Here is a 22697-nt window from a genome sequence, read left to right on the forward strand (position 1 = left end):
TAGACCATGGCCCTTGCCAGATGAATAGTTTGGAAAAACACCCTTTGTGAAGTTGAACCATTCAGAGAGCTCCACCCTGAATCAGAGCTGGGTCACTGACTTTTACTTTGTCAAGGCCCAACATTGGCAAGAGGAAGGATGTTATGAAGTAAGCCTCCTCCTCAGCAGGAGGAAGGGACGAAACTTGTCTGTCTGTGTTTGCATTGTCCTGAACATGGACAAAGGGGACTGTGCTTACAAATAAGCTTTGGGTTAAAAATTATATATTTTCATGAACATACAAATTAGGATAATAATATGACCTTGTGATAGGCTGGTGGTACCCCCCCTTAGGTTGCCCAAGAGAACTGAAAACAAATAAGTTCGTTCTAGAGAATTACAAACTTTACTCTTTATCCCATAAAAACTGATATAATAACAGTCTTGATGGAAACAAATCCATATTTCTCAAATACAGCACACAAGGAATCCAAGCCTCATGGACCACAAACAACAACAACAACAAAATCCCACAGATAGCAAAATGAAATAATAATGGAAACCTCCAATAATGGAAATACTGAATAGACAATCTGATGGAGAGCTGGTCTTAGAATCATCTGTCATTGAAACACCCCTAGGTGTTTAAGTTCAGAATATAGAGCCGTGCAGAATCTGCCTAATATATATATATATATATATATATATATATATATATATATATATATATATATATATATATATACATATTGTCATCTCTAAATTATACAACGTACATACCATGTGAATCATTGTTATACTGTGTCTGCGCTGTTTTGGGAAAGACAAGAAACCATTTCTGTACATGTTTATAATAAATGCATCTTGAAAACAGTTTTGTGTGTGCGTGTGTGTATGCATGGGTACCCATACATGTGTGTGGAGACCAGAGGTCAACCTTAGACATTCCTCAGGCGCTGTTGACCTTTAATTTCTGAGACAGGGTCTCTCAGTGACCTGGAAGTCACTGATTTGGCTAAGTTGGCTGGCCAGAGAGTCCCAGGGATCTTCCTGTCTCCACATCCCCTGTGCCTGGCTTTCTCCCCTGCTTTTGAGGGGATGAAAATCAGGTCCTCATACTTGCCAGCACTTTCGTGACTGAGCTGTCTTTCCAGCCACAACGAATGTTGTATCAATGGTTGGTTGAATCTGTGAAACCCATGGAAACAAGGGGCTACCTTCAACCCTTGTTCTAACTTTTAGCTAAATTCACCTCTATTTGCATATGTACATGATCTTACCAGTTTTTTGGTCTGTGTTCTTTAAATACTTGATTCTTTGATATGATTTCATACGTATATAATACATTCTGGCTACACTCATTCTTCTACCGTCCCTGATTCTCCTCCCTCCCATTTCCCCAAGTCCCCATTCCACTTTCATGTCTTCTTGTTTGGGTTTTGCTTTTGCTTTGTTGCCCACTGGCTTTAACCAAGGCTGCCAGTGTGGGCAGGGGTTGAAAAACTACCCACTGCAGTGTGAGTAACTCACTCATGCCTACATCACTGAGGACAAGACTGCCATGAGCTCCCCTGAGTCAGGAAGAGCTCCATAAGCCCTTCCCCCATCTATAACTAAATGGGGTCAGTCTTACAGCCCTATGCAGGCAACCATGGCTATTATAAGTTCATAACTCCCATGGCCATGTCATGCCCATATGACAGTGACAGCATTTTGTGGTCCTCCTTCCTATCATTGGACTCTATAATTTTTTTCAGTTCCATTCATTTTTTTCCTGAAATGTTCATAATTTCATTTTTCTTTATAGCTGAAAAATGTCATTGTATGTATGTATGTATCATATTTTCATTATCCACTCATCTGTTGATGGGAATCTAGGCTGATTCCACTTCCTTACTACTGTGAATAGAGCAGACTCTCTGTAAGCTTAGCCATCACAAGTAACTTTATTCATTTTATTATGTTTTTGTTTTAAACTTTCAAAGAGAAATTTGCAATGTATTTCTTTAGTGTAGTTTTTAGTTAGCAAATAGCCTTCTAACTTAAACTGACTCCTAGATGTTTAATCTGGTATAGTTATATGAGATGCATAGTAGTTCATTAACCTCAATCTTGTTCCCCTATGGAAAAGAGGGGGGGGGGAATTATTTTTCCTAGTCAAATATAGACCTTTGCAAATAATTTTTCTACTTTTAAAAAATTTTAAGTGTTCCCTTAATTGGTGTTATAACTGAGTCTCCAGAAGCTCTCATAAACTATGTTTGAAAGTGGTTATATTATTCCCACCTAAAAAAATCAAATTATCAGAAAATTAAATGAGCAAAATTCTTATAGCTCTCATTTAGTCTCTACATATTGGATACAAGCAGTCTCCCTGATTATTACTGAGGTCGACATAAGATAAGCGAATCAAATCTCCATGCAAGGATCAAAATGGATTGAAAAGACCAATTAGTGGTCTTCTTGGTCCATGTGGAGAACAAGAGTCTCCCAAGTGACTGATAAAGAAGAGGAGTGAAAACAGACCCACTTTGTTAAGTGGATTTGGGGGACATTTGGAGGGTGGTATGGAAACCCATCGCAGGGGAAACTTCCTGGAATCTACGAGGGCGACCCTAGCAAGGACTCTAGTAATGGAGGATACGGAGTCTGAACTAGTCATCTTTGTAGCCAGGCAAGGCTTCCAGTGGTGGGACTCGGTTACATTTGGTTGAGTTGTTGGCCTAGGAGGTCCTGTGGAGACCTCTAAACAACCCAGGCTGATGCTAAGACATAAGGTCACTCTCTGAAAACTGACGGCAGGGCTCCATTGCTGGGGACAACTTCCACACATTAACATAGAGAGGTTGAGCTGGTGTAGTCTTGGAGCCTTCAACCCTACATTCTATCTCTTTGGTGGTAGTACTCTATACACTGCAGAAAGAGGAAACTGGACTGTTGTAGAACATTATTTTAAGATGTGTTACATTTATGCTGTGGAACATTTGTTTAATGATGCAAAAGATGTGTTACATTCTTTTATGTTGCATTTGTTTAATTTGTGAAGCTGTGTTATTTTGCCTGGCTAAAACACCTGATGGTCTAATAAAGAACTGAATGGCCAATAGCAAGGCAGGAGAAAGGATAGGCAGGCAGAGAGAATAGATAGAAGAAGAAATCTGGGAGGAAAGAAAGAGAAGAAGGAACAAGAGAACAAGGAGAAGAGGATGCTAGGGGCCAGCCACCCAGTCACACAGCCAGCCACAGAGTAAGAGTGAAAGTAAGATTGCAGAAGTAAGAGAAAGGTAAAAGTCTAGAGGCAAAAGGTAGATGGGAAATTTAAAGTTAAGAAAAGCAGGTAAAAAACAAGCCAACCTAAGCCCAGGCATTTATAATTAAGAATAAGCCTCTGTGTGTGATTTATTTGGGAGCTGGGTGGCAGGACCCCCAAAAGAGCCAAGAGAGCAAAGAGTAAAAACAATCAACTACACTGGACACAAACCCAGCCACAAAAACCTCCATCTACAACCTGTCCCGCCTGTGAGATGTGATAGCGCAATGGAGGCTCAGACTTATATGAGTGGCCAACCAATGTCTGGTTTAACTTGAGGTCCACACCCTGAGTGGGAGCCCATGATGTACACTGCCTGGATGACCAGAAACCAGAGACTGGATAGCCCAAAGACTTAGGGTAGTACCAAAGAAGACTGGCAAACAAACAAACAAAAAAACCAATGAAACGATCCCTAATGATATCTGCTATACTCATAGATCAGTGCCTTGTCCAGTTATCGTCAGAGAGGCTTTCTCTAGCAGCTGATGGGAGTAGTCACAGAGACCCACAGCCAGACATTATGCAGAGAGTCTAAATTAGAGGTCTCCATTGGGTCCCTCCCCTCAAGGAACCCCATGAAAGAGGGGGAGGAAAGATTGTAGGAGACAGAGGGGATAGAGGACATCAGAAGAACACAGACCACAGAATCAACTAAGCAGGGCTCATATTGGCTCACAGAGACTGAAGCAGCCAGCACAGAGCCTGCATGGGCCTGTACCAGGTCCTCTGTGTATGTGGTATTGCTGTTAGCTTGGTATTTTATGAGACTCCTAACACTGGATGCAGGTGTATTTCTGACTCTTTTACCAGCTCTTGAGACTCTTTTCCTCCTATTGAGTTGCCCTTTCCAGCCTCGACATGAGGACTTTCACCCTGTCTTATTGTATCTTGTTTTGTCCTGTGTGGCTGTCATCTCTTGGAGGCCTGCTCTTTTCTGAAGAGGAAACTGACTGGTAGTGGTTCTGGGAAAGGTGGGGTCTGGGCGAGCAAGGAGAAGTGGAGGTAGGAGAAACTGTGGTCAGGATGTATTGCATGAGAGAAGAATCTATTTCCTTTTCTTTTTTAACATAATATTTGTATTGACTGTTTGGAAATTTCACCTAATGCACCTCAGTCACATCCACTTCCAGTCCTCCCGGTCTCTCTGCACCATTGTAACTCCCCTCAAAACCAAAGAAGAAAAAAAAAAAGTCCAATTTGTGTTGCCCACCCTCACCCCTGCCATAGCCACCAACCATAGTTGAATTAATTAAGTTAATTAAAATTTAAAAAGGTATCAAATTAGTGGGGAGATGATTGGGAAGAAAACGTTTCACTGGGAGAGAGGGATGGATGAGAGACAGTAATGGGGGACAAAAATGTCAAACTCAGTGTATACATGTAGGAAATTATCAAAGCATTAAACACACACACACACACACACACACACACACACACACACACACGGAGCAGAAGACATTCAAAGATGAAAAGGCCTACATACTCAAGGATTAGCAGAATCAAGCCAGGCATAGTTGTTGCACATGACTTCAATCCCAGTACTGGGGAGGCAGAGGCAGGTGAATCTCTGTGAGTTCAAGTCCAGCTTCATCTATATAGTGAGTCCCAAGACAACCAGGGGTTATGTTGGCAGTATTAACTTTGCAATAATGGCTACATCATCAAAATCTGTCTGTGTATTTGGTACAGGCCTCGTCAAAATTTCAATTTCATTCTTCACAGGACCAATAAAATGATCCTAAAATTCATATGGAAACACAAGAGGCCCCAAAAAATCACTAGAACAACCTAAGCAGAAGTAGCAATATTGGAGGCATCACAATATCTGATCTCCTATTCTACCCTACAGCCAGAGCAACAACAGCAGCACTGTAGGTGCACAAACACAGACCTGTGGAATAGAATGTAGGAAAAATGCACACAGTTGCAGTGACAGAGGCACCGAAAACATACAATGGAAAACAGCCTCTTCAATAAATGGGGATGGGAAAACTGGATATCTTCCTGTTTAAGGATAAAACTAGATCCACGTCTTTCATCTTTGACAAAATTAATTCAAAATAGATCAAAGATTATAATGTAGTATCTGAAGCTTTGAAGGTGTTAGAGAAAAACACAGGCGGAACATTTCCATGTGCTGACATAAGCAAGAACTTTTTAAACATGTTGTGGGGTCACATGGAATGACAAGGTTTCTCCACAACAAAGGAAACAATACACTTCAGCAGTCATATCACAGTTTTCAAGAGTTTCCTTCATTGACTCCCTGTTTAGACTGTTTCTATGTCTCTCATTCTCGACTGTGAGTCCATAGTTATCAATACCACAGCAAAACAATTTTCCTTGCCCTTTACAGTCAGTGGCAGTATGGATCACGGACTTCCACATGGTTTCTTAAATTTGACTTTATCATGGAATATCTTGTTTTCTTCCTCTTTGGTGATTAAAGTTTTTCTGGGTATAGTAGTCTGGGCTGACATTTGTGATCTCTTAAGAGTCTGCAGGACATCTGTCCAGTCCCTTCTGGCTTTTAGAGTCTCCCTTGAGGAGTCGAGTGTAATTCTAATTGGTCTGCCTTTATATGTTATTTGCACCTTTTCCCTTGCAACTTTTAATACTCTTTCTTTGTTCTGTATATTTAGTGTTTTGATTAATATGTGGTGAGGGGACTTTCTTTTATGGTCCAAACTATTTGGTGTTCTGCAAGCTTGTTGTAACTTTATAGGCACCTCCTTCTTTAGGTTAGGAAAATTTTCTTCTATGGTTTTGTTGAAAATACTTTCTGGAAAATACTTTCTGGGCCTCTGAGGTGGGATTCTTCTCCGTTTAGACCTATTATTCTTCCAGGCATTTGGTCTTTTCATGGTGTCCCAGATTTCTTGTGTGTGTGTGTGTGTGTGTGTGTGTGTGTGTGTGTGTGTGTGTGTGTGTAATTTTTTAGATTTAATATTTGCATTGACCAATGTATCTATTTCTTCTATCATGTCTTCAATGCCTAAGATTCTTTCTTCCATTTTGTATTTTGTTGGTGATGTTTGCATCTGTAGTTCCTGTTCACTTACCTAGATTTTTCATTTCCTGAATTGCCTCAGCTTGTGTTTTCTTTATTATTTTTATTTCCTTTCTCAGGTCTCGAGTAGTTTTATTCATTTCCTTCCTTCCTGTTTGTTTTTTCTTAGCTTTCTTTAAGGGATTTATTTATTTTTCTCTTTAGGCAACTCAATCATCTTCATGAAGTTGGTTTTAAGGTCATTTCCCTGTGCTTTAGCTGTGTTGGAATATTCAGGGCTTGCTGTAATAGGATGACTGGGCTCTGGCGGCTTTAACTAAATCTCTATTATTCTATTTATAAATAAGACTCAAGATTGAAAGGCTTGAGTGAAAACCTGCTAGCTCAGAGAGGTTGAATAACAACTACCTAACCTTCTCTCCTTGCTGGCATGTCCCAAAGAGAGCAACCTTCTGCCCTGCCCAACAAAAGAAAGTCTTGCCCCTCAAAATCCCTCCTTATGTTTTCTGGTGCATCTCTCTCTCTTCCAGGTGCCCTCTGATGTTCAGTAATTACTTTCTGTCAACTAATTTCTAACTCAGCCTCCTGACCCAAGGTTAATTTTGTTTAATTAACACAAATGGAAACTCAGGTTTCACAGTATGATTGAATATCCCCCAAGAGGATGGGTGTTTTGTTCCTTGGTTTCTGTTCCTCTCTAGTCTTCTGGTCTGTGTGGCCTATGGTAGAGTAGGGATTTTCCACCCGAGAGCTGGAATTCTTGTGGTTGTGGACTCTCATCAAGTAGGGGGTCTCCATCCAAGTTTAAGGCTGGGACACAGTGATGCAGAAGGGGTAAGGGTTAGGGATATAGTGGAAGGGCACTGAGAGAGCAAAGAAGGTCCTCCAATAGCTACTTGGACTTCTGGTGGCCAGTGTAGTCTCTGGTAGAGCAGGGAGTCTCTGCCCCAGTCGGGCGAGGGCAAAGTCTGTATTTTAAGAGTTCCTGCACTTCATTTAAAATTAGAAAACTTGAAGGCAACAGTATCTAGTTAACTGCCATAAATGTATTCAATAAATGATCAAGTTCAAAGAAAACCAGTTATAGAAATATGTAGGTGGATTTAACAATGATCTTAGCAGTTCATTGCTCTAAAGACATAGAACTGAATCATTTAGAGATGCCACAAACTTGCTTACAAATGTCAGTTAAAAAGTAGAATAAGCACAACAATCCACAATAGCTGAGTAAAGCTCCTGCTTTTTTTGTGGTCCCAGAGGTCAAAGGGAGGGATCAGTGCATGAGAAGCAAACACATACATCATGGAGGCCCAGCCCTTCTTCTGTATGGAGGTTTTAGTGTCTAATAGAAGTGTTTAATGTAGTTACTGAAGTTAATTTAGTCCAGCAGAAACTGCAAAGTACAAAGAAAACATAATTCTATAAGGGAAAGTTTGACAAATGGAAATTAAACAAAACTTGTATTTTAGCAATAGAAGCACGGAGGGGAGGCTCACAGCCATGTAATAACCCTGCATACATAGTCTATATGAGATCTGCAACTTCAATTTGCAGATATTCATTGTGGCCATGCTCATATTCTCATGTTTTATTTCCATTTGGCCACTAGATTTTTTTGCCTGCTTTCATTAGGATTTCTACTAACTCCTTCCTCACGATAAATGTGAACATGGGGTGGTTTGCATGACTGTGTTCTCCATCATCTCTAAATTCCTGTAACTTATACATTAGTAAACTTATCTCCTGGAGGTGCCCCTCTCTCACTTGTCATTCTGCCCCTCAAGGACTTAATCCTGAGGTATTTGAGCTATTCACTGGGAGTCTCTTCAGAAGTGAGCATCCGTTGATGGATTTGACGGCGACTTGGATAATATGGTCATCTTTCCTGTAGGTTGTTTTCATGTTGGGGACTTGGTCTCTCCTCTTTCAAAGCCTAGCACTATCTCCCATAAAGACTCATACTCCGCTTGTCTTGGAGTCTGTAATTAGCAAGAGAAATAATCCCTTTTTTCTGATTCTGGCTATTGGGTGGAGTCAATGGTTGGGCGTCCACTAAATGCTCTCTGTCTTCGAGAACTAAAGCTATTGGATCACCTCACGGCTATTTTAAAATATTTTTAGTGTTATCTTTTGTTAAAGACTTTAAGATAAGTCATGGAGATAAGAGCAGTAGAACAGCAACAAAACAAATCCCCAGGAAGGAAAATTCAGCCTTGTTGAGTGGTGTCCACAGTTTTATAAACCCACCTCTGGGGGGCAGTAGGGTGCAGAGGGTGAGTATGGTTTCTTTGTGACTTCAAATCCACACAGCCACTCATCAACTGTGTGATCTGTGCCTAGGTTTACTCTGTGAAACAGACATCCTTGCAAATCCTCCCCTATGGGGTTTTTGTTAAGATGAAATGAGGTACTTCCTGCCATGCACACACAATTGCATCCAGCACAGAGTAAACATTCGATATATGCTCACCTTATCATTATCAAGCCCAATATCTGCTTTTGTACGGTCCACATCATTACCAAGTTTAAGCAGACGCAGAATAAAAAGCTGGTAGGAAATTTATAAGCAAGATTTAAGCATTAAAAATCTCCCACAGTCCCAAAGATTTGTGTTTCTATCATTTTATTTCAAATACTAAGGTATCTTTTAAATGTGGCGATGGTGGTAGTCACCTGCATTACGCGCTTTTTTTCTACGTGGTACCATTCTAGCTATGCAATCTCCTATAGGCAATCTTGAAACCTCACTGTAGAACAAAGAAAACCACACTTAAGTCCAACCATGTGTTGGACCTCATAGAGCAAACCAGTTATGGTGTCAGAGGCCCAAACACATAGAGAGTGGTCATTGTAATACATTGTTAATGGGAATAAAAATTACAAATATTACTAGTGTCTACAATAATTTAAAATGTAAATGCTCCTTGAATTACTGACTCCACTTCAATTTTTTCCTGTAGAAATATAAACAGCAATTTTATATTTAAAAGTCTTTATTATAGCATTGATTGTGGCAGTAAAAAATAACTACAGTCTGACTGTCTAGCAATAATTCAATGTGGCATACTCTTACTATGGAATGTTAAGTGACTTTCAAATAATGATTGAGTTCTGTTTTTATAGTTGAGAGGCCTAGGATATGTTGGTAATTATGAAAGAAAGTTCCAGAAAGATATTTATGACATCATCTAATACACACACACACACACACACACACACACACACACACACACCCCACACATATGCATATGCATATACAAATACTCATACATGCACACACAATACAAACACTCACACATGCACATACACATTCAAACACACACACACACACACACACACACACACACACACACACACACACACACACTTCTACCAGGCCCTTAAAACTCTTTTATCTTCTTTCTCTTATTTAATGTCTGAAGATTAATGATTCATTTTCTAGTTGTCTAACATTGATGAGTTAATGTGGCCCCAACACTCACTTGATAGTTTGAATTCAAATCACTGATTTTTGTTGGTGATATTATTTGGATTGTATCTACTGTGTAACCAAGCTGGTCTTGTACTCTTGAGTTCAAGGAGTTCTCTTGTCTCAGCCTCCCAAGTAGCCAGGACAACAGTTGTCTGTCATTGTGCCTGGCTAACTTATTCCACTTACTTTTAACTTAAAAATGGACAGTCTACCAGGTTTTTCTCTGGTTTCTTCCACCTGTGTAGTTTCATAGTCCATCTTATTTTATTTTTTCGCAGGCCTAGAATCTGAACCCAAGGCCTCACATGTGCCACACAAGCACTTTATTACTGAGACACACCCTAGCTCTGCTTTTTCTTCTTAGTTTCACAAATAATCATTCTAAACCGAGAATAAACTCCATTTTTCATCTGTTGGCTTAATGACAAGCAGAATCTGATTACATAATTGATTGTATCATTTTTCTGCACCTCGAAGAAGCACTCCCTTCTTAATTACTGATGTTTCTAAAATATCAGGATCTGGATCATCAATAACAGGAAAAATGTTGTGTACAAATATCCAGTCCATTGCATGGAAAGTCCCAACTAAAATCCCAGGCTTGACCACTACCTCAGAAGGAACAAGGCCCAGAAAATTCCTGGAAAGGAAGGTGATAACTAGGAGAAAGACAATCATAGATTTCTTGCCAAGCTACCTGTTCTTCAAGGCAGAGTGGCCTCCCTAATAAACTACCAAAAGGGTTTGGCATCTATCTTTCTTCACCGTGTTTCCAAAGGGCATGCCAAAACCTCAGCTGCTGACGGTGCACACCAAGCAGGTGGGTCTCTGTGATTTTGTGGCTAGCCTAGTCTACAAAGGGCATTTCCGGGCTGCCAGAGCCACACAGTGAAGCCCTGTCTCAAAAACAGACGAATAAAATGTCAACGGTGACTAGTACCAGAAAATAGAATGATGACTGGGAACGGGCCTTATATCTTCCTCTTTCTGATCAATTAATAATAAGAAACTCCCCAGGAGATATGAGTGGAAATCGAGGGAGGGCTGGCAGAGCAAAGGACAAGGCAGGGAAGTTGTAGGGAGTGAAAAATCAACTGCCAGGGCAAATTTTCTTGTGTTTTCAAGGGGTTTCTCTGTTTTGACTCACATATTTTATTTCCACATCAATACTGCAATGTACTGGGAATACCCACTCTTGTGACAAAAGTCAGGTGATTCTAGCATGCGATAGCAATGGTGTCCGATTGCCACCAAAGTCAGACTTTCATTCTCTGCCAAGAACAGATCAAATCAAAAGCACTTTCTCAAATGAGGATTGTTGCTGCTAAAATATGACTTTGCTTTAAGATTTTTTTTTTGTTTTTACTAAATTGGCCAGAAACATCACAGCTGGTCACAGACACTCGAATATAATTAAAGCCCCATTGGCACGGCGTTAGACGTTTGTGAAGGTTTCACTCCCGTTGGGACTTCTGCAAAGCACTTAGCCTTTTGGTGAATCTGACAAATGGATGGGAGCAGTATGCTTAAATACAGTATCTGCTGTGTTCAATCAAATGCTGTTTGCTAAGCATTGTTATTTTCTTTATTGTAGACACTGAGAGAATATACAGAAATATTCTGTTTCAGTAGATCCCTAGTAAAGTGGAGGATCCCTGCATGTCAGTGGATCTAGTTTCCTACTCCTGAAACACGAATATTTTATCAAGCCATCCTGCACATCTGCTACTTTATAGATGCCAATGCAGGTGTTGAGCATGGGCTCTTGTGGGGTTAGGAGATGTCTTTGTGGACCCGTTGTAGCATAGGACTAATGGGTTTTACTCTTCTGGAACAAGATAGCATAGGTGTCCTGCTGTCCTCAGTGAGCTGTTTGTACTATTGAGCTGTTGGAGGAATGTAGACAAGAGCTAAGGAATCCCCAAATACCGAGAACCCAAAAATGACTAGAAAATTCTAAATGTAAAGGCACTGATGTTAATATCAAGGCATGGAGATGCCGATTTTAAATTTCTATTACATACCCATTAGATGCCAAAATTGTATTAGATGTTAGGGATTCAGGATTCACCAAGTTTACTGTTAAACAGCTTGTGTACCTCCATAGAAAGATACCTAGTGAAAATACTTAGAATCCAATGTGCAGTCACAGAGACTTTAAAGTGTTTATGGCCATTAAAGGAGAGACTGACAGGTTTGCATGGAGAAAGTCATAGCGGCTCTATAGAGGATATAACATTTGAACACTGGAGTATAATACATCAAATAGTCTGTACTTTGGTATTGAGAAGGTTGCTTATGTAATTCATTGAAGATGTTGCTGGGTGGTGGTGACACACACCTTTAATCTCAGCACTGGGGAGGCAGAGGCAGGTAGATCTCTGAGTTTGAGGTCAGCCTGGTCTACAGAGTGAGTACCAGGACAGTCAGGACTACACCAAGAAACCCTGTCCTGAAAAACAAAAAAACAAAACCCAAAGAAGAATGAAGAAGATGCATTATTGTTTCCATTACCTATTTTTATACAACAAATCATCTGAAAGCAGAGAGCTGGGAGCATAGCTGCTCAGTAGCACAGTGCTTGCCTAAAATGTGCAAGGTCCTGGGTTCAATCCCTACCACAAAAGTAAGTGACTATAGCAAAAATCATCCCAGAAGTGAGTTGCTCGATTCTCTGTTCCCATGTTACAGCCTCATACTGTGGTTGTTTCTTTCTCTAGATGGGGGCCAGCAAACTATAGTGCCCGGGACAATCTGGTCTGCTGTCTGTTTCTATAAATAGCTTTAGGGGAATCCCTATGTTCATTTGATCACTTCTTGTCTACACTGTTAAGTGGAAACAGTAGAACTGGGTGTTCACAGCAGATTCTTCATGGTTTGAAAGAGTGAAAAGCACCACCTACCCTGTATTCTAGCTCAATGTTGTCAGTGGGGATTCTAGGATGATGTCAATGTGACTAGACACTGTTCGAAATATGGCTGCTGTAATGGCAAAGATTATTTTAATTTTTGCATAATTTTAGTTCATTTAAATCTAAATGGATGTTTGTTACTAATGGTCATATATTGAACAACCTAGTTCTAGAGAGTAAGTTCCTAACCCTCTTGAGTCTGCAAGCCTCTCTGAGTACACAGATTGGAAAGCAGTGTGTTCCAAATAAGAAGCCATTTTAGGACTAACCAGAAATGATAAGCGTTGAAAAGGACCACCTCTCTTGCATTCTAAGAAGTAAGCCACTGTCTGGCGTAATGCCAGAAATTCTAATTCATTAGTAAAAATTTTGAGTTATTGCACACAGCCATCAAAACAGAGAAACGAGATAACAGAGAAAGTGCTTCTTCCTATTTGCAGGTGGACTGGGTGTAAAATTACTCGTTACTAGTTAGAGGCTCTGACTACGTTGTTACCTCAGAGGGATGGTAGATCAACCTGCAGAAAGTCTTCGGGACCCACAAAGTAGACATCGCTACTTCTAATTTGTGATAGCCTGAGGGGGCATGAGAGAAAGTTGGAGTGAGAGGATCTGGAGGCCTGATGGCACATTCATATAGGCAGGGCTGATGACCATGTTTGCAGAAGGCTGGGAGATTGAGAACACTGGGGTGGGTTTCTAAAGATAATGGGGGAGGGTAGTGAGCCACAAGGCTGTAAGTTTTTCTGTGCATGAAAGCCAGGGGGTTCTCTGATCTAGTTTCAAGAAAAAAGGCAAATCTGCTCAAAGGAATGCGGATAGCGGCAGTTGCCTCACCTTCGGGCTATAGCTCAGATTTGGGGCTAGCCGTGATCCTCTTGGTCAGCCTCCAGCCAGTAATTGAGCACTAAGGGAGATTAAGGCCTTGTCATTCCTACCCAACATGGGTTCTTCTAACACAATATTTTTCTAAGCTCTGTATTGCAGTGGCTGAGGATTTGCCAGCTCTGCCTTCTGGCACGAGATCTCCCTGCCAAATTCTCTTTCCTTTCCCCGTTCCATTTCACAAGTGTCAAATCAGCAAGATGCGTGGAAGAGCCTTTCCCTGTCCAATTCTGCAACCTCATCTTTTGATCTTTCATGGGTCTTGTTACCCAATAAACTGCTGGCTCTTCAAACGCTGCATCAGCATCTGCTTCCTGAAGGACCCGACAGTTCTTTGTGAAGCCAGTGCTGCTAAGAAGGATCATATAAACACATACAGTCACCGAGTAAATCTACTACAAATGCTGATTTGGGAGAGCTTACATTAACTGTACACAAGCGACAGGAAAACGCTTTTCTCCACCGTCAGTTACATGCCTCTAATTCTGCTTCACGTTGCCTTAATTCTTGAAATGGAAGAAAGAAATTAAGCTTACACGTTTTCAGTACTTTTAATCATCATTTCAGGGGGCTATTCAAATTTGCTCATGCCACCTCTCAGAACAGCATTTATTTGTTATGTTCAAAGACCTGTTGTTTGAATTCTCAGGAGTGTGCTTGCTTGCATCTGGCTTTGCTTGCAAATTCAGTATTTACTGAGAGGAGGATTGGGGAAGATTTTGACTTAAATTCTATCCTTTAGAATTTATGAATCTGTATCACCATAATTGTAATTGGATTTGAAACCTTAAGGTATTGCTTGAAACAAAAATCCCCCTCCTTGTTATAATGAGTTTTCTATTTCTTTGTTAAAAATCTGAGATGATTCTATCAATGACCCCCTGATAAGAAAATAATTGAAGTTAAACCATGCAAATATAAGAGCACACCTAGAAGGTGCCTCGGGAGCATCAGTTTTGTGCCAACAACATTTAAGTGCTCAGTGTTTATGTTTACTGAAGAAAAGTTATGTTTGGAAACAAAGGAATTATTTGTGGGCTTTTTTTTTCCTGCTTACATTTGAGGAACCCCTGTGTTTATCAGTGGGCACAGGGAAGGAAGAATGGATGGAATCTGCGAGACGCCCCTTAAAGAGACATGGCACATTTTATTTCCCTCATTTTAAATCAAGGCAGCAAAGAAAACATGAAATGGTTGATTAAAAGAAGACAATAGTTTATGGAAGTCTCTTTGATAATTATCTTCCAAGATGTTCTACTACTGCTTGTTTATTTAGTTTTAGTTAGTTCTTTTTAAAAAAACTAAAGCATATTCAAGTAATGAAATATTTTGTGCCAACAGGGCTTTCTTTCCGTTTTACAGATTTTCTTTCTTTTTTTTTTTAACTATCAAACCTGTGATTGCATTTTCATCAGGATAGTGTTTTGCTTGTTTGGTGAGTGGTACATATTTACTATGTTTACTATTAGTTAGCATTTAATTAATCACAACTTCCATCATTTCTTTTGTCTTCACATACAATTTATGTGAATATGCGTATTTATTTTAAACACACTACAAATGAGGATAGCTAAGCATATTGTACTAGTTTAGAAAAGAATATTCAGAGCACAGAATGTTCTGTGAGGTCATGGAGCATTTACTGACTGTGGCTGCTGGACTAAGTAATGTCCATATGTGCGTGAGGTTAACAGAGTGGCCCTAACAAACAAAAAAGGCGATTGCATCTCCAAAGACCATGTATTAATCTGGTTGTCATTATTCTAACAAAACACTCAAAGCCCTAACTTTTGAAGGAAAGGGGTTTATTTAGCTCAGTGTTGTTAAGCTTGAAAGTCCAAGATTGTGTGGCTTCATTGGCTAGGTCTCTGGTGAGGGCCTTGTGGCAATAGTCGTACGGCAGGGATGTCTGTAGAAGGCAGAGAGCACCTGGCCATGTAGGAAGCTGAGGAGAGAAACTCTCAGCTCAGGATTGGGTTTTTATGCCAATTTCTGTGAGAACTCCCTTCAGAAGAGCAGCACCTCTGAAGTCATGGATACCAAATAGTCTGTAGGTTCTACCTCTGGAAGGTTCCATCCACTCCACTGTTACCACACTCCCAACGCGTGAACCATACTTAAACCAAATTCAATACTAGCAGGCTCCGTTTCTAAGTAAAATCGCAGTCACAGGTACTGAGATAGGAGTTTGACATATTACTTTGGATGAAACAGTTAAACCAGAACAGTATGTAAAGCACGTTGTGTGTATCTTAAAGGTTATAAACAGTTTTAATTGTATCTTCTCACTTGATTTCAGATATATAATTCCTTTCACAATTCATCTTTTTGCAGGTTGACCTGAAAAGACTTGATACGACTCATGATATTTTCATAGTTAATTCTAGAATAATTAACATTCATTGTTAGGGTGTGACATGCACTTATGAATGGAATCCAACATAGCATGACGTAGTTCAAATATTCTGAATGTATACACGAACATGTCAGTCACCTGGCACTAAATCTAACTTTTGTCCAAACTCTTTCAGTTTCGAATCAGTATCTCTCAATGTAGATATTTTTTAAAATTTGTTTGTTTGTTTATTATTTATTATTTATTTGTATGGTCTGCCTGTCTGCCTGTCTGTCTGTGTTATCCACAGGTGTGGGGTGTCCAAAGAATCTAAAAGGAGGTATCAGATCCCTTGTGAACTGTCTGATGTAGGTGGTGGAAACTGAGACAGGTTCTCTGAATCTTAACTGCTAAGTCATCTCTTCAGGCCCTCCTCTCAACTTGTAAAGTGAGCAATTATATCTCAAAGTTTTGGGTCTCCGTATTTATCATGAGTTCTAGATGGTTTACAGTTACATAATTTTTATACAGTGTACATATGGGATAAGTATTATTAGTTCCACATGAAGACAGCAGAGACTCTGACATAGGACGAGCCAATAGCGTTCCCAAGATCCATTGGCTGGTAATGACACAGCTGAAATCTGAATGCAAGCATTCCGGTTTCAAAGTCCATGCCCTTAATAGCCACACATTGCCTCTGTAGTAAATCATTTATCAGAGCCCAACCCAGACATCTTTGTACTGCTTTTGCTGTCGTTCATATGGAGATCATTCCGATACCTTCCTGTATCTGTGCATTAATGAGAGATTTTCTTTAATGCTGTTATTGATCAAAAGAGATGGAATGTGGCACAGAAGTTTGTAAGTTAGCAGAACAGTCATTTTACGTATTTAAAAAGTTAAGCACAGGGTCTTCAGAAGGTCATAGAAACAATTCCCTGCCTCTGACTAGCACTGTTTTATTTTTTTAGCTAACTTACTTTTGAAGATGCTTAACTTCTCCTTGGTAAATGGCCATCAAGGAGAGTGATTTATAGTCTTTAATATGGACAAGTGACTATGAGCTTGTGGGTCCCATGGAAAACACCCAATCACCCTGAAGCATTTGGAAGGGTTCAGCCACATTTCAGCAGCCCGAGAACACATCAGAGTGATACACATAGGTATTAATGTTCTGTTCTTGTTGCTGAATGGCTGCCAAAACTTAGAAATAGATAATCGGCTTATAGGAAGCCTCTGATAGTGGATCATTATGATCAATCCACATACCAAAACCCAAGCACAACAGAACGCAACTGTACCCTCTTCACATTCATAAGAACAAAGCATGCTACACTTTAGGGATGATATCGCTGATGGATGAATTTTGTAACTCTGACTTTCACCAAGGGGCAAACTGTAAATCACTGGAAGGGAAAGTTGAGGGAAAGTGGTCGTCATACCCCTCAGGCTCCTGGGAGGACTAAGGGCTTTTTGTTCAAGTAGGTATGAGAGGTTAATGTCTGACTCATGGCACTAGATAATGGTTGTCCACTATCAGAGGAGAGGCTGAGGGAATCTGGTAGGAGGGTAAATCAAGTGTCTGGCACGTTTGAGGAACGGGCTGTGGGAAGCCCCAGGCTCTCGGCTGATAACTTATCTGTCTGCTGCAGTGAGGCTGGATCATGCAGCTGAAATATAGCCAGAGTATATTTTACATGTGGAACATTGCAGAGATATTTATAGCAAATTCAATTTCTTAAAATAATACAGTTGCTCAACAGATATATGTAGAAAACAAAATGAGACCATTGTATAAGACAAATACTAGCCCACCTAGATTCAGTGTTTACCTTGTTGCTTATTTTCCCGTTTTCTCCTCCTTCTCTTCTTAACAAAAGAAAAACTTTACAGAAAACTTTTAATATATAAGGGGAAAAAGCAACAATCTTATCCTGTCCACACCCTGCCCACTTTTTCACATCCTTACAACATTGATAAGGAAATCTCGTCCATCTTTTCACAGCAACCATGCATTTTTTATGCATTGAATTATAAAAGGGTTATCTAGAAAATATAGCCACACTATCATGTCACCTAAACCATTTAATAGCAGTTCCTTAACGTGCTAGAGTACCCATTGGTATCCGAATTTTCCTGCTTTCTGTTTTCTGTAATTTATAAGTTTGTTTTTACCAGAATGAAAATGTCTGAGAGCCCTCACCTTCCAACCTGAGGATTCTTTGTTTCTGTCGCTGCTTATCTTCATTGCAATTTATTTGCTGAAGAATCTCACTCTAGGTTTTTCCCATTGCTTCATAGTTGCTCCATTTAACATTTTTCTTTGTCCTCTGTTTTCATGACAGTGGGACTTGGATTTAGACATTGACACAGTTATACATTCTCTCTCTCTCTTTCTCTCTCTCTCTCTCTCTCTCTCTCTCTCTCTCTCTCTCTCTCTCTCTCTCTCTCTCTTTTTATTAGGAATATTTTATAGTCATCATGTGCACCTCTCTTAGGGGTACATCACATTCTCTTGTCTTTCTTTCCTATCTGTGACTCAGATCACATTATCGTGTGCTCTTTTTCTATCTCTTTAAATAAATAAAAAGTTAAAGTTACTGCTAACGTTCTAGCCCTCTGCCTTTCCCTCTCTAGAGTTAAAGATGATTCTGAGTTTGTGTGCTTCAGGTTTTCATACTTTAAGTATGCATATTTTTATAAACTAAATCCAGACTGTGTATGTGTATGTGTATATGCCTACAAATGTATATGTACCTACAAAAGCCAGGAGATGATATTAGCTCTCCTGGACAGTTAAAGGGCCTTTGTGAACCACCTGATGTAGGTCCTGGGAAATGAACAGGTCCCCTGCAAGAACATTAAGCTGTAGCTAGAAGTTTCTCTGGTCCTGCCTGGGCCCTGCTGTCCCTTGGCCTGCTTATAAAATAATCACACAGAGGCTTAATATTATTTATAACTGCTTGGCCATTAGTTCAGGCTAGCTACTGACTAGCTCTTACACTTAAACTCAGCCCATTTCTGTTAATCTACATGTCACCATATGTTCTGTATGCCATTACATGCTGCTCCCTGGATGGTGGGCTGATGTCTCCTCACTCCGCCTTCCTCTTCCCAGAATTCTCCTTGTCTGCTTATTCCACCTATACTTCCTGCCTGGCTACTGGCCAATCAGCGTTTTATTCAACCAGTGTACAAAAGCATTATCCCACAGCAGTAAGCACTCTTAACTACTGAACTGTCTCTTGAGCTCCCTTTATTTCTAAATTTCTAAAAAGTTAGTGAACTGGCTATCAAACTCAAGAGCTATTAAAATTAAATAGTATAAAGTTATAATTAAGTGAATTATATTGAAACAAAGGGAACACTTAAAGCTAACCTCTTGCTAATTATTTTACTGAGCACACTAGAATTCTCTATTTGCTAGGCTATTTGCTATTACGGTAACAGTTAAGGAAATACTCCACACTGCTGAGTGACTATGCTTCTCATCCCTCCTCTTCCTCAGGTAACTTCACATGGTCTACTTGAAATCAGCTGTGTTGGAAAGATTTACACAATAGGAGTTAGATACCATCATAAATCAGGGCTGAATTTATTACTTTGCTGATCACCTAGACCTACAAAAATGAGCTCCAGATCATAATGCATACAACTAATGCATTAAAAGTGCAACCCTTAAAATTTAGGGACTTTTTAAAATCAGTACTCCAAATCTATTATTTCCTAAAACATTCAATGTCCCATTGTGAGGCCTCATTAAAGTTCTTCAGAAAGAGATAGATGATTCAGTGAGTGACAGAAGAATTTAGAGGTATAATTCAAGAATACCACACTCAAGAATATACTTACCATGAATGAAAAGCATTTTGTTTTGAGAGAAAACATAAGAGAATATCTTTGTAGCCAATAAGGAAACACTACTCAGAACCATTTTCATAAATGTTCTTATTTGTCAGATGTAAGGTGTTGGGGTGTCCTGCTATTACTTTAGTCTGATTGATGTCTGCATTTAAATTATCTTCATGCTGTTATTGGGGAGGGGTTTCCCAGGCCATGACTGAACAACAAGGTAATTAATGTTTAAGCCATTTCTACCCAACATAAGATTCCTTGGATGACATTCTTGGTTCCATAATCCATTTGAAGGGGCAGAAACCTTTTCAGTTCTGCATCCCCCTGTAGATGTAACCAACTGTCTTATTAAATAAGAAACACAGAGCCAATGCAAAGATGAAAGCCAAGAGATCAGAGCTAAGAGCCTTACCCGCCTGCTGCAGCTAGACTCTTCAGCCAAGAGACCTCTCGGAAAGAGACCTACTTCCTGTCTGTTTGTCTTTATATAGACTTTCTGTCCTGCCTTCTCATTGGTTGTAAAACCAACCACATGACTGCCTCATCACTGCCTGTCTGTATAGACCTCCAGGTCTTCTATGGTTGGTATTGAGATTGAAGGCGTGTGTCTCCAATGCTGGCTGTATCCTTGAGCACACAGAAGCTCTGCCTACCAAGTGCTGGGATTAAAGGCGTGTACCACCAATGCCCAGCTTTTGCTATGGCTCTAATAGCTCTGACCCCTGGGCAACTTTATTTATTAACATACAATTAAAATCACATTTCAGTACAAATAAAATACCACCATATCCCCCCACAGTCATTCTTCCCTTTTTTGCATATTGTACCCACAAATAACCTAACTCCACCTCATAATCTGTTCACTGGGAAACCCACTTACCACAATCTTTATGACTGTGAGTTAGGGAAGGTTTTATCCTGTACTAGTTTAAAGTTTTTATTCTGACACTCCACTGTATTTGTGTTGGAATTACTGATTTTTTTTTTTTTTATCACAGTAAAGCTTGTATACAATTCTACTGAGTTTGAAATTCTGAAGACAGAGTTCCGACTATTGACATGTGCCACCAAGCCTGTCTCCAAGTGTATTTCCTTATGAGCTATTGTAGTCATAAAGATAAGCTTGAGCACCTGGTCTGCTCTAGCAAGCAAACCTTTGCCTGATTACAGTTGGCCAGCACTGCCTTCAAACAGCAGGCAATTAATAACCAAGTCTTATTGTGCCCGTTCTCCGTCTTATAAATGAGAATCAATTATAAGAGACATTTAGTAGGAATGCTATGGCCAATTGACTGTATTCTATCTTAATTTGATGTAGTGAAATGAATGTGTAAGCTTCTGCTTTACTCAGTAGTACCACTGCATCTGTCTAGATCTATTTACAGAGAATCTTTATTTTTATCTATCTATCTATCTATCATCTATCTATCTATCTATCTATTTTGGTAACAAAGGGTCTTTCTCTCATTGCTTCAAAATAGCACAAAGAAGTGCCTGTTGTGTGGGTGGGAGAATGTCTTCCACTGCTTGGCTAGTATCTAGCACTCTCCAGTGGACACCAACCATGTCCCTGTTGGCTGGAGACAACACGTACATGTTGCAGCTATAAATAGAAAGGCTGTACAAGCACGCATGCCTGCTCTTCTCCTTCAACCACACACGTTCCTAGTCTGTGATCTTTTCTTGATCTCTGATAATTGGCCCTTTCCACCCTAGAGTGTCAAGAAGATGAGAGCCATATGTTCACAAATTGAACTAGGAATGCATGCTCCGGCATTTCTTAGAAATAAAATGAGGCACATTTCTTAAAAAAGCCATTCAGATTGGTATTGAATGAAGAATGTGTAGGAATGAGGAGGAAATAGTTATATTGTAAGACTTTAAAATATCTGGTCCCCAAATCCCTTATGACACAGAGAAATATGTGTCTGATGAGGTGTGGTGCTAGACTAAACTCAGCGACAGTGATGATTTAGAATCTGGCATTGCAAAGGTCCAAGTGCTGTGTGTAAATTTTAACACCCCCAAATCCCATAGACATGAATGAGCGAAGACACCGTGGCCATCTCAGTCAGCCTTCAAAGCAAAGCTAATCAGAACATCTAAATAATTGCTGTCTAGATCTGTTTTTATTTTTATCTATCTATCATCTACCTATCTACCTATCTACCTATCTATCTATCTATCTATCTATCTATCTATCTATCTATCTATCTATTTTGGTAACAAAGGGTCTTTCATTGCTTCAAAATAGCACAAAGAAGTGCCTGTTGTGTGGGTGGGAGAATGTCTTCCACTGCTTGGCTAGTATCTAGCACTCTCCAGTGGACACCAACCATGTCCCCTGTTGGCTGGAGGAGAGAAGCGAGTACTGTTCCAGGTCTACCCTGTCAGGACCACAACCTCTGAGTTCAGTCTCCCCCAAACAGAAAAGATTGCCTGTTGTTTTCTTTGTGCCCATCACACATCTAGCAGTGTCTCCCGAAATTCAATTTATTCTGTAGAGTCTGAGGACCAGAAAAAGACAAAAGAGAAACTGTTCTTAAGGTTACTCAGAGGAAATGAAGCAAACCTTTGCATACCCATAGTTTAAAAAAAGAAAGAAGAAAGATCCACCAAACTAAAGAAACAGGGAATTCCATTTATGATCAGAATAGTTCAGAGTTTAAAACAGAGATGGCCCTGAGAAGGCCATCATAATAGTATATAATAGCAACATTTCACCCACAGCTTAGTTTAGCTGACTCTCATGTCAAGATATTGGGGAAGACGAAGAATCTATGCAAAGACATATGTTCTCAGTAGCTTTCTCCAGTGCTATGGCAACAGCTATAATATTCTCATACCCTCAGGCCTGAAACTTAAAAAGGCCTTGAAACACCTGACTAGCCAAAGGCTTGACTATGCTTTAAACATCAACTCACATAGTCTGC

Source organism: Peromyscus californicus, unplaced genomic scaffold (assembly GCF_007827085.1).
Source record: "Peromyscus californicus insignis strain IS unplaced genomic scaffold, ASM782708v3 Scaffold_14__1_contigs__length_90479793_seg_2, whole genome shotgun sequence".
Taxonomy (NCBI): Eukaryota; Metazoa; Chordata; class Mammalia; order Rodentia; family Cricetidae; genus Peromyscus; species Peromyscus californicus.